This window comes from Neofelis nebulosa, chromosome X (genome assembly GCF_028018385.1).
Source record: "Neofelis nebulosa isolate mNeoNeb1 chromosome X, mNeoNeb1.pri, whole genome shotgun sequence".
NCBI classification, from domain to species: Eukaryota; Metazoa; Chordata; class Mammalia; order Carnivora; family Felidae; genus Neofelis; species Neofelis nebulosa.
The window spans coordinates 47898375-47910558 of record NC_080800.1 but is presented as its reverse complement, the minus strand read 5'-3'; the positions used below and the strand labels follow the sequence as shown (position 1 = coordinate 47910558).

Here is a 12184-nt window from a genome sequence, read left to right as displayed (position 1 = left end):
GCCCTCTAGAGGGGCAGGGGCGGGGCTTCTCAAGCGGGGGGTGGAGCCTCAGATCGGGTGTGAGGAGAGCCAGAGGGGTAGGTTTTCCGCGGAGGGCGAGCGAAGGGAGCAGGGCCGAAGCAGGGCCGCCGACCGGGCACGCTCTCGCGGGCCCCGCGGAGCTACTGCCACTGAGGTAAGCGTCTTTTCCCCGGGTTGGGGGGGCGGCCTTTGCTCGCGAGGCCGTCCTCGGCTCCTCGCGGAGGGTTGTTCCCACGGGACCCTGCGCAGAGTCGCGGAGGTGGCGGCCTTGGGGAGCCAGCATCGGGGAGGCTGGTGAAGGGGCCCGGCGGCCTGCCCCAGCTCTTCCTCAACCCCGCCTCCTCTCCCCTCCCCCAGGCCTTGGCAGGCGCCAGCCCAAAGCTAGCCGCATCTTCTGGGGCAGCGGGGCAGCAGCAGGCAGCGCGGCGGGAGAGCGGCTGACAGTGGGGATGCGAGGTACCGGCATTAGCTGTGGCCAAGTGGCCCTAGAGAGAGTAGAGGCCAGGCCTTCAGCGTTTATCTCACGGGTTCTCGGAAGGCGGCCTCAGAGGAGGGGGAAGGTGAGGGGCCGATAGGCAGGCTTCGCGGGTAACTACTAGGCGTTGTATATGTATGTTTTGGTATCTAAATGGTACTACACACACACACACGCAAAAACATTCGTTTCGGCTAATTGCTTTTTAAAAACTTAATATATCTTGTAGATCTTCATATATCAGGGACTCTAAATTTATCTCATTTATAAACAGCTGCATTGTATGATTGTACTACAGTTTATTTAACCATTTCCCGATTGGTGTACATTAGCTGGTTTCCCTTTGGAGGGGGGAAGGGGGCTATTACAAGCAATGCTATAATGAATGGGTTTGTATATATACGTTTCATGCACATGTATGAGTATTTCCGTAGGAGAAATTCTTAGAAGAGTAATCGCTACTCAGTGTATATGCATTTTGAATTTTGATAGATTTGTCCAAATTGCCTTACCAAAAGGCTATACTGTTTTACACTCTTCCAATGTTGTGCAATATTGCCCATTTTTCCACAGTTGTGCCAACATGAATTATTATCAATCTTTGTAATTTGGGCCAATTTGAAGCGCAAAAAATGGTATGTCATTGTTTTCATTTGCATTTCCCTGATTACCAGTAAAATTGAACATATTTTTTATTTGCCCGATTACAAAAGTAGGCAAATATAAAATATCTATAAGCAATAAGCATTTCGAAAATTTAATATTAAAAACCCCATTCGCAGTAGCAAGAAAAATGAAAAAAATACCTAGAAGTAAACTACAAAACTTTATTGAGGTATATAATAAAAGAACGTTTGCATACATGGAGAAGGGATACCATGCTTCTCGGTAGGAAGGCTCAATTTTGTAGTGATGCCAATTTTTCCTATGTTGAGTTATACAATTGATGGAATTTCAATAAATATGCCAAGTTTTTGGAACTTAATATGGTTCTAAAGTTCATCCAGAAAAAAAGATGGCTAAGAAAAACCGAGAAAATATTTTAAAAGATAAGTAAAGATGGGGGTATTTGTACTACCAGCTATTAAAATGTACTCTAAAGGAACAGTATTTAAATTAGAATGGACAGAACAATGCATTAGAATAGAAAAGCCCACAAATCGAGCCAGATTGGATCCAAGATTTATTGGAGAAACATTGTTGGCTAGACGTGGAAAAACTGCCATATTAAAAACTGCAAGCACGCACCCCCCATCCCCCGCTTGAATTTTCCTTTGAGGGCAGACTCCTTTGTTTGGAGAAAACCACTTTATTGGATCTTTTGGTTATGCCAAGGTAAAGCGTCAGGAGTTAAAAATTAGTGGCTTTAGAGCTAGAACTAACGATATGAGCCTTTCGTTACATTAAGATGGATTCAGGTTAGCCTGCAGTGCGGCGATGGAAGGAGTGTGGTTATTAGGTCTTAAAAATTTTTTCCCCGATCTAATGGGCAAAAAATGTTATGTCATTGTTTTCATTTGCATTTGTGAGCTTATTGTGAGACTGAACGTCTTTCATGTGTTAGTCCAGGATAATATGTGACTACTGGAGGCAGGTAACAATGGGAGACCCGTTGCTCCTCTTCCAGAACGCAGTTTGGTTAATTGGTACAGCTCTGTCCGGGAACGTGAGAATAAACAGGTTGACTTTATAAATTTTCCTCAAGCACTAGGCTCTAGACACCTTAGATCGGGGGCGGAGGCAGTTTTCAGGACATGGCCGAGATTTGGCGCTGAGCTGTGTCATCGCGAGGTTTGGCAGCCAGCTCCGCAGTGGGTCGGAAACCTCGTGGTAGGCGAGATCCCTGCAGGACGGGAGGTTCCTCCCTTCCCCCCGAAAAACTCCCAGTCATTTTCATGAAGCTCCGCCTCTCTCCTTTTTAGGAGCGTGCATTAGGTCTCGCGAGATCTCGTGTTTCCTAAAGGCGAGGCGCGGGCGGCATCCTGCGGTGAATTCGAAGGTCTCGCAGAAACTAAAACGTAATATCGCGATATTTCTCTCGGCGCATGCGGGAGCCGGCGGCAGCGGCAGATTGGCTCCGCCCCTCGGTGCTTAGTGAGGTTGTGCGTCATTTGCTTTTCGCTTCGCGTAGGGTGAGAGCGGAGCCGTAAAGGCTTCGACTTTGGTGGGAGGAGGGGTCTGGGAAGGGCTGGGCTCAGGCTTTTCCCGTCCGGTAGGAGGTTCTCGCGGGATTGCGCGGAGGCGGCCGCGGTTAGTGTACGGACTGCAGCAGCCGCGGAGGCGGCGGTAGCGTCTTCGGCTCGTGCTGTTCTTATCCGGTGAGTTCTCGCGCGAGCGGGGTTACGTCCTCGTGGGATCCGTTGGCGGTGGCGGAGGTAGCTTGGGGGGGGGGTCGGGTAGTGACTAGGGTCGGTCCGCTTGCTGTTAAGATGGCGGCGGGAGATGATGTCTGTCCGGCCAGGACCCGAGACTGAAGTGTTGGCTGTCCGCGTTTATGACGCTTCTCAGGCACCCGACGTTAAGGAGGTGAAGGTTGGGGAAACAGTGAGGTGCCGGTAAGCCAAACCTGAGGCGAAAACCACGCCGTCTCTGTTCGGTTGAGGCGACACCATTTCCCGGGCCTCAGTCGCGTGTGGGCCCGCCTTTGCCCCACCAATCGGTTGTCGCCACTGCAGTGGGCGGGTTGGGAAGGGTGGGGGGCGGGAGACCTGGAGTTAGTTAGGGACTGGGGTTGGGGGTTAGATTGAGCGGTGGGGGGAAGGGGACCAACCTACGACGGCTGGTTCCCTTTCCACTACCTTTTTTCGGGCCTGCCTCTGTTCTCCGCCCCTTCAGCGGCCCAGATGAATCCCCTGGTTTTTCTTGAGTTGAGGTGGGTTCTACTTCCCCAACTGCCTTGGTGTTTGAACTAAGATTTAGGGGTCTAGTTTTGGTGTCTCTGACGTACTCCTCTTTTTCCCCTAATTTTGTCCTCATCCACATGGATATTTGAGGATTGTATTTAAGAGGAGCTTTTCCCTGTCACCCCCACCCCAGCCCTATTAAGGAAAAGCTTAGCCAAGTTTTCTAACTTGTCCTGTCTCCCTCTTCCATTGGTCCTCTTGACGCAAGCGTTGAGTAGAGCCTTTCCCCTTTCTTGCATTTACTCCATCTTTGTGTATGGAACTGTACAGTAGCCTTCCGTTTCGTCAGGTCTTCAGATTTGTATGACCCCGATTCGAGTACACGACACTGATTTCTGCAACTTTGCAGGCTGCTCGACCACTTTTAACTCTTAGATGGAACAATGAATGGATTGGTGGTTGGATGATTGCAGATCATCTGTTCTTGGGGCTGTTAGCCTTTCCTTCCTCATTACACTCCCCGACACCCCCGGCCCCCTGCCAGAACCCTAAAGGAAAAAACTGTGGAGGATAATCCTCCAATAAACCAACTTTTTGTCCTTCTCTATCCCCTGCAGTCCTTCTTTGCAAGCTTGGGAACTGCCCCTTTTCCCTGCCTTCCTCTGAGTTCCTGAGTCCTCTTGGTCTGTGGACCTCTATCTTTGCTTCTGACCACCTCCTAACATGCTTCTCAATTCTTTTATACCTCTCCCCGTGTTCTTTTTTCAGGACTTACATCCCTTAGAGAGAAGATACCCTCCTGTCAGGCTCCACTACATTTTCCCCTCCTCCATGTGCTAGAAAATAAAATAGCTTTGATTATCCTCTGACCCTCAATCATTACCCTGTTCTACTTTTTTCTCTGCCTTTCCCCCATTCCACCATTATTGTAGACAATTCCCTGTCATTTGTTTTCTTTATAGATTACATATTCACCATTGTTTTCTCTTAGGCTCCCTTAGCTTTGCATAGATTGAGGAGACACCAACATTCTCCAGTCAAGGGAGGCACTGGTATGGTGGAAATAACTGTGTGCTTTGGATTCACATGGGAGTTTGTGACCTTGGGCATATGACTTTTCAGATTCTCAGTTTTTTCATTTGTGTAATAGGGATAGTAGCGCTTTATAGGTGCTAGAATTAGTTTGTAAAGTGTCTGGCTTATGGTAGACACACAATAAATTGTAGTTAGTTTTTATTGGTGGAAGAATAGATTGGAAGATGTATCTGTGTCATAGGGTAGTTTTATGACCTGAGAAAGAAGAGATTTTTATTCCTCTAAGTTTTTAGTATATTTCTAGGCTTGTCCTATCGTTTTTGTAGTTTTTCCCTCCTTTTGGATCACACTATTTTATCTCCTTTGGTTCATGATGTTTGATTGGAATTCCCACCTGTGTTAACCTACTAGTCTAGGAATTTCAGTGCAAAATCACTATCTTGAAATGATCACTGGCCGTGAGATTCCTGTCAAGAACCACATCCAGGTGTTTGCCTTTTAGAAGGGATGCCTCATCCCTTGCCTACTCCCTTCCACTGCTTCAAAGAGAGTCTGTCCTGTTGTTCGCCCAAAGATGAAATTTGTTACCATGCTTTACACAGTAAGCAAGGGAACTTCTGCCAGTTAGTTTTCAAGTGTTCATACTGCTTTTCTCCCACCTCCCTTCTTTGGTTCCTCAGATTAATGTGGGGATCTGCTATTTGGCTTTACCTGCACAAGGCAATTCCTATCTGAGAGAATTTAGGAAAGTTGTTTGGAATACCAAGATACTTTCCCATAGTGAGTTACTGCTAGTTTTTTAATATACTACTCCTTGTTGTATTTTACCATGGTATATTTTCCAACATTCTTATTAAATAGAAGTGAACGTATTCAATTTGAAGGTAGTTTTACCTACTGTTAATATTTTGATTAGACCAATATTAAACTCAACACTTTTATCTATTACCTTGGCCAGGTGATTAGGTTTGAAATAGGAATATGATGAGGTGAAAAGTTTACCTAGGATTAAAGATACCATAGGTAACCGTCTGGTAATTAACTACGTGGGCACTAGTTTTGAGCTTTCGGGTTTGCTTTGTTCAGTTTAAAGTGCTTTGGAGGTAATAGAGTTTTCCCCCTATTCATTGGAGGACAGGAGATCACTTTCTGTTTTGTGATATTGCCTTGGTGTTTTTTTACAGTGGGTCAAGTAATGAATCAGAAATTAACTAAACCTCAATTTGATTCTTGTTCAGAACTAGAATAAATCTGGGAATGATAATCTAGGTGTGACCTAAAAGCTTTAATTTATTCTAGGTAGATCTCAGAGAAGTGAGGAAGGAGTGGCAATACCAGTTAAAAGCTTTGTGTAAAAGGTTCAGTGGCACAGTTCAACCAGAGTTTCCCAGGTGTTTATCAGTTGTCTCCCAGTATGCCCAAAAAGATGTGTGAAGTTGTAAAGTAGTGTGTGGTTCTTTTCACAAAAAAAATAATAAATTTAACATTGCCTTATTATCAGTTTACAGTGAGTATATAAAATTTTCTATAAAGTAATTACTGTCTCCTATAATTTCGTTTGGGTTGAGGACTGAGTTGAGTTTTCAGGGGGTGTTGTCTGAATGTCAGAATGGAAGAATTGGTTTGGCTTTTGGTTTTGAATTCTTATTACTGTCTAAAGCAGGTCCTTAAAAATGCAAATTGATATGTGAGGGCTATTACTTAAATAATAATTGAGTATGTTTGAACATTATGTAATGGTTAACTCCCCCACACCCTAATAAATGTGTATCTCTCTCTCCCCACCTTTTTTTTTTTTTTTTTTTTTTTTTTTTTTTTTTTTGTAGGTCCTCCAGTAGTCTGATCTGAGTGGGTTAGCACTCCGGAGGAACCAGCAGACCAAGACCAACTTGGTCAGGAAGGTTCAGGAGGCTGTAGAAGTGTTGGGATTTCCCACCAGGATGAGTATGATTGGCTGTGATTTTAGGTTAGTTTTTGTAGATCTTTGGGTAGTGTTTGTATTTTACATCCTGGAATGGAGGTGGTGGTGGGGAGTGTATGTATTTCCATTCTGTAATTGAGCTACTTTGGTTTTTTTCATTATTTGGATCTGATGTGGCATTGGTTGCATATCATATTATTGTTTAAATGAATTCTGTGTGCACACGATTTTTAAATCACCCGAAGCACCATTCAGAAAATAAAATTACAAGATATTATGTCTAATCAGTTCTTTCTCAAAGAGTTATGAAAAATATCAAACATACAGAAACTGGATAGTGTAATAATCCCCCTGTGTACCCATAACCAGCTTAACAGTTGCCAACTTGTAGCGGTTCTTCTTCATCTGTACTTCTACCTACTATCCCCAGCCATTATTTTGAAATAAACCCCTGCTGTCATATTTTTATTTGTAAAATATTTGTATCTCTAAAAGAAAAGGGCTCTTTAAACATAATCTCAAAACCATTATCACAACTCAAAACATTAACAATGATTTTTGAAGATATCAAATATGAAACTAATGTTCAAATTTTAGTTTGTAATAGGGTCCAAAGAAAGCCCATTTGTCACAAAGGTGGATTGATGTTTATTTCTTAAATCTGTTTTAATCTGCAGGTTCCCTCTCTCTTTTTCTGATTTATGTGTTGAAGACATTGTTCTGCAGTTTCCCTCACATTTGGTGATTACATCCCAGCAGTGGTATCTAGCTCATTCTTACTAAGTTAAAGACCTTGGAGGACCCCCATTATAATGGGACAATGGCAGTAATCTCCTGTATCCCAGTTGGAGTTGATATTGCTGGCCTAGGCACTATCCCGAAATAACTAGTCATGGATTCCCCTTACTGTGGTAGAGTCTGATTTAATTGATACCTGATCTCAGTTCCATGTCTTGGCCCTGCTTGCTGCTCCACATGAAAAGTAGGCCTCCTGATGGAAGAAGCTAATGTTTTCTAGATAATGACCTGACTGTGCCTTTGGGATTTTTCATGGTTTCAATTTCCTAGGTGGTTTAGTTATTTTTATACTATCTTAAAATGTTGCTTTTTATTCTTTTGATGTTGGTATCTCAGCTGCTCTGACTCATAACTTCTAAGCTATTAAGACTTAGTGGTGAGTTCTTCTGGCTAGAATAAAGTTTTTGAAATGGCAATACTAAACAATTTTTGAGAACTTTCACTTTCCTCTTGATTTTCAGCTATTAATATACAACCATGATTTTTCTGTTGTTATTTTTCATTTTATTTCTTTTGGAAATAATGTTCTACAGCATAAAGTCGTTTAAACTGTTCATTTCTTTCCTTGTGCAGAATCATTCCAAGTTGTAGAGGCAGAGAGGATAGAGGTCATGAATGAAAGTTTTTGAGGTACTTAGATGAAATATGATTTTGAATCACCAGTGCTATGGATCATGAGTTCAGGCTTTTCAGTTCTTCGTTCGTTAATGGAGAAATCAGATCACTAGTTGAAAAGTGACCATGTAAAGAGGTAATTTCTTAGGAATTACAGCGAAGTCCATTTATTCGGCAAAAAAATTTTGAGCATGTTGGATGTAGTGGTTAGGTATTTACTCCTGTCTTGAGTTTTCTGTAGTTACTAGGAAGTTTGGACAAGGTCACTTAAACCTTCTAATCCAGAGTTTTGAAACTGGGATAACTGTAGATTTTTGGGACAAAACTTTACACAGTAGGCATTGCAGTGTTTGAATTGTTTCCAGAGTTCTTAACAGCTACAAGTCTTTAATGGAAGTGCTGTTGGTTTTTTCTCTTTTGTTGCGTGTTTTCAACCATGGGTTCAGAGTATTAAAATGCCAAACTTGGTTGCTTTGAAAATATTTGCCCTTCATGTTCCATGTTACCTTTCCTGCAGTTAGATTAAGTTGTTAAAATCTCACGTGTAGCTGTAACCATATTAAGCTGCTTTACAATGATCTCACCATCTATAAGGTTGATAGTCAAAGTACTTGGGTTCTGGGTGTTTGCTGTATTGTTCTCCAACTTGTTTCCTCAATGACTGGTTACTAGATGTTTATATGTTAATGTCAGGGATAATTCAGCTCTGAAGATTCTTTGGAAGCCTTCTCATTTGATGTGTCATAGGGGTTGAGTTCCTAAAACTTGATGTACTTGTTGATCAGCTTGGTCTTCTGGTTATAGAAATGTTTTCAAGTAGTGAAAGAGTGGCTCTCTATGAGTAAAACAACTCTGGGTTTCATTTGGACTGTTAATACTGAGCATTTTCACATTTTAGTGCCCTTAAAAAGTTTTTAATTGTTTGGCTTTAAAAATTACAGTGGTGACATGGATTGATCCCAGAATGTGATTTTACAAAAGTTGGAATTTCTTTTAGCTTCTTATGAATATTGAATGGAAATTGGTATTATACATAGATTCAGTCTGGGTTGCGCATTGGACTCGAGAAGTGTGAAAGTTCTTTTTCAAACCCTAGATTCTGATTGTATAGTGACTAAAAGGGACAAGGAGTAGGGAGGTTCAAATTATTCTGGAATGATCTTTTAGTATAATCATTTAGATTTTAAAGATTGGTAAATGTGAACATACTGCCGTGAATTTATGTACCATCTTTAGCATAACCTAGATTTTAAGTCCTTATAATTAGATATCAGAGATAATTGCTTTGGAAATACTGGGATATATTAACATTTGGTGGCTGCTTATGTTCTGGAATGCTTTTGGAAGATTGCTTTTTTAATGATAACATTATTTGCCTGATGATTTTCTTATTCGCCTGTCTTTATAGTGAAGTCTATTTCTCCTGGTCTTTGCATTTTTTTATCCGCTAATTCTTTATTATTGCGTTCTGCCAATTGAGTTCTTATAGGTGGAAAGATCTTTCAGCATAGTGATTAAAAACATGGACTTTGGAGCCAGACTCCCTGGGTTCAAGTTCTGGCTCCATTTTTTACTAGTTGTCATCTTGTGCAAATTATTTTTTTTTATTTTTTTTAACGTTTATTCATTTTTGAGACAGAGAGAGAGACAGAGCATGAATGGGAGACGGTCAGAGAGAGAGGGAGACACAGAATCTGAAACAGGCTCCAGGCTCTGAGCTGTCAGCACAGAGCCCGATGCGGGGCTCGAACTCACGGACCGCGAGATCCTGACCTGAGCCGAAATCGGACGCCCAACCGACTGAGCCACCCAGGCGCCCTTTGTGCAAATTATTTAACCTCTGTGCCACAGTTCTTAATCTGTAAAATGCTGATAATGTTACCTATTTCATAAGGTTTTGGAAAAGTTTAGCTGAGTTAATGCATTTAAAATGCTTAGAATAGTAGCTTTGAAACTTCAGGGAACATCAGAATCACCTAGAGGGCTTGCTGAAGTAGATGGCTGGGCTCCAACTCCAGACATTCTGATCCTGTAGGTCTGGGAGGGGCCTGAGACTTTGCATTTCCAGCAAGTTCCCAGGAGTTGCTGATGTTTATGGTCATGGAATCAAGGGAATAGAACAATGGTTGGCATAGTGTTAACTTTTTTCTGGACTGATTTCTCAGTCCCTGAGTAAAAACACTTTACTTTCCAGTGCTGTTTAGTACTGCTTTGAGCTGGAAGCGTTTTTAAAATCCTCTGTTGCAGTGGTTCTCAAAATGTGGTCATTCAAAATGTGTGCAACAGCAGCAGCATCTGGGAACTTGTCAGAAATGGAAATTTTTGGGTTCTATCCCAGTCTTTATTTTAAAAGTGTGTCTTGGCTTAACTGGGGTGTCTTAGACTTTTTTTAAAAACAGTTTTGTTGAGACATAATTCCCATACCATACAACTTGCCCATTTAAAGCGTACGGTGGTCTTCAGTGTTTTCATGGTTGTAGAGCCACTACACACCAATTTTAAAACATTTTCATCCCTAGAGGAAACACAGTACCACCACTCATTATTTTATGTTTCTATGATTTGCCTAGTCTAGGCATATCATAGAAATAGAATCATATCATATGTAAGCAGCATTAATGTGATTAAAGTGTTTTTCTTTTATTGTAACTAATAATATACAAATAGGAAAAACCACCCCAAAACAAATTTATAGTTTAATACATTATTTTAAGGCAAAAACTTTTGTAACCATAACTCAAGAAATAGAACCTTGCCTGTTACCCTGTTAAGTCCATCCACCTGCCCATCCCAACCACAGAATTCAGAAAGTATCTCTCTGGAAAGTATCTACTGTTCTGAGTTTATAGTAATCACTTGCATTCTGTTCTGTCTTTATTATCCAAGTGTATATCCCTGGACAGTTAATTTGCTTTGTCCATTTATTTAAAACTTGATGTATTTTAAATACTTGTAACTTCCCTTTCTTTCTTTTCCTTATGCTATATCTGTTGAAGAACTCAGGCCATTTGACCTGTGGAGTTTCCCACAGACTGGATTTTGCTTATTGCCTACTCAGTACAGTTCTTACATATTCCTCTGTCCTCTATATTTCATGCAAATTGACAGTGGATCCAGAGGATTTTATAAATTTAGGTTCATTCCCTTTGGCAAGAATATTGGTGGTGTGTTCACAGCATTCATTAAGTTGTAATGATGTCTTGTGTTTTTTTTTTTTAACAGCAATTTCTGAACATTAGTCATTGGGAATGTCAAAATGCTGATGTTCTAACTCTGTCATTTTGTTTTCATATATTAAGTGGAATAATTTTATAAGGTTACTCAGTGATACAGTTTGTAGGAGAAGGATAGGATTAAAGATGAATTAAAAAAAATTTTTTTCTGGCCACGTATTAGTTTATCATGTTGGACACGTTAACGTATCCGTTGCCTCATCTAGGGAAAATACATTATTTGTGGGGTTATTGGGCTTAAATGGGAAAATATAAGTTGTTAATACACTCTATGTGGTCAGTAGATGGTTATTTCTTTAACATACTATTTCACTTAACCCCTCCAACAGCTCAGAGATGGGCAGTCACGGTGGTGAAGTGATGGCCAGTTAGCAAAGCCTGTCTGGACCCTTCAGGTCTGTGTTGGGATCATCAGTGGTGGGGAGGAAAGGGTTGTTCTTTGGTCATTTTTGGGCTGACTCTGGCCAGTGATAACTGGGTGTTAACCAGAGTGGTTTTTTCACTTTGCCACGCATTAGGAATCACATTCATACCCTCTGAAGGGTCTTATCCAGTTCTGTGGTGATGTGTAATAATACATTGGTTGCCTTTATCTCCCTATATCTACACAGCCCCCTGTGGCTCAACTTTGTTCTGTTCATGATTCTGCTGTAACCTTAGTAACCCATAATGAGTCTTCGTAATGGTCATCAGTATCACCACTGTTAACATACTTCAGTAGCACCATACATAGCAGATTAGAAAAGAGGTAAATATTATCCCTTTTAACATTTTATATATTCTCTGAAGTACAGCACATGGCATATAGTAAGTGTTCAGTAAATTGGAAGCCATTGTTTTTTAAATTAATGTATGTTTTTTCTTCATGTCTTAACCTCTTTTTAGTTCAGTAAGCATTTACTGAGTGTTTTTAAGTACAAGGATCTAGGGACATAAAATGAATGGTAGTTGTTCTCTTCACTGAAGAAACTCAGTTCATTTAAGGACTGGGATGATGTTTAAAGGTCCTTAGCCTTTTCCTTTATATTAACATTTTTTCCCTGCTTTGTCCATGCATGATACAACCTATTATTTTTTAAAGCTCTCCTTAGCTCTTTATCCCCAGCCTTTGAGACTGCTGATATGTGAGAAAACCTGCAGTTGTCTTCTATGAATACTGGGTAATACCAAGAAAAAATTTGGATTTCAAAATGGCACATGTGATTAACACTGTGATACCAGTTTATAGTCTTCAGGTGGACCT

General features: G+C 41.1%; 1 protein-coding gene across 11 annotated transcripts in view; it reads left to right on the top strand.

Annotated features, from left to right (window-relative positions):
• The first annotated feature begins 50 nt into the window (after positions 1-50).
• Positions 51-12184, top strand: part of HUWE1 (HECT, UBA and WWE domain containing E3 ubiquitin protein ligase 1) — a 168113-nt gene continuing 155979 nt past the window's right edge. For 7 of the 11 annotated variants that reach the window (XM_058713386.1, XM_058713387.1, XM_058713391.1 and 4 more), the window contains exons 1-2: positions 2615-2814; positions 6201-6340. The gene's annotated coding sequence lies outside the window, so the exon portion shown is untranslated. Of the gene's footprint in view, positions 176-2614; positions 2815-2948; positions 3052-6200; positions 6341-11270; positions 11337-12184 lie in introns of those variants that run through there. The other 4 variants (XM_058713384.1, XM_058713382.1, XM_058713390.1 and 1 more) reach the window with 4 other exon arrangements.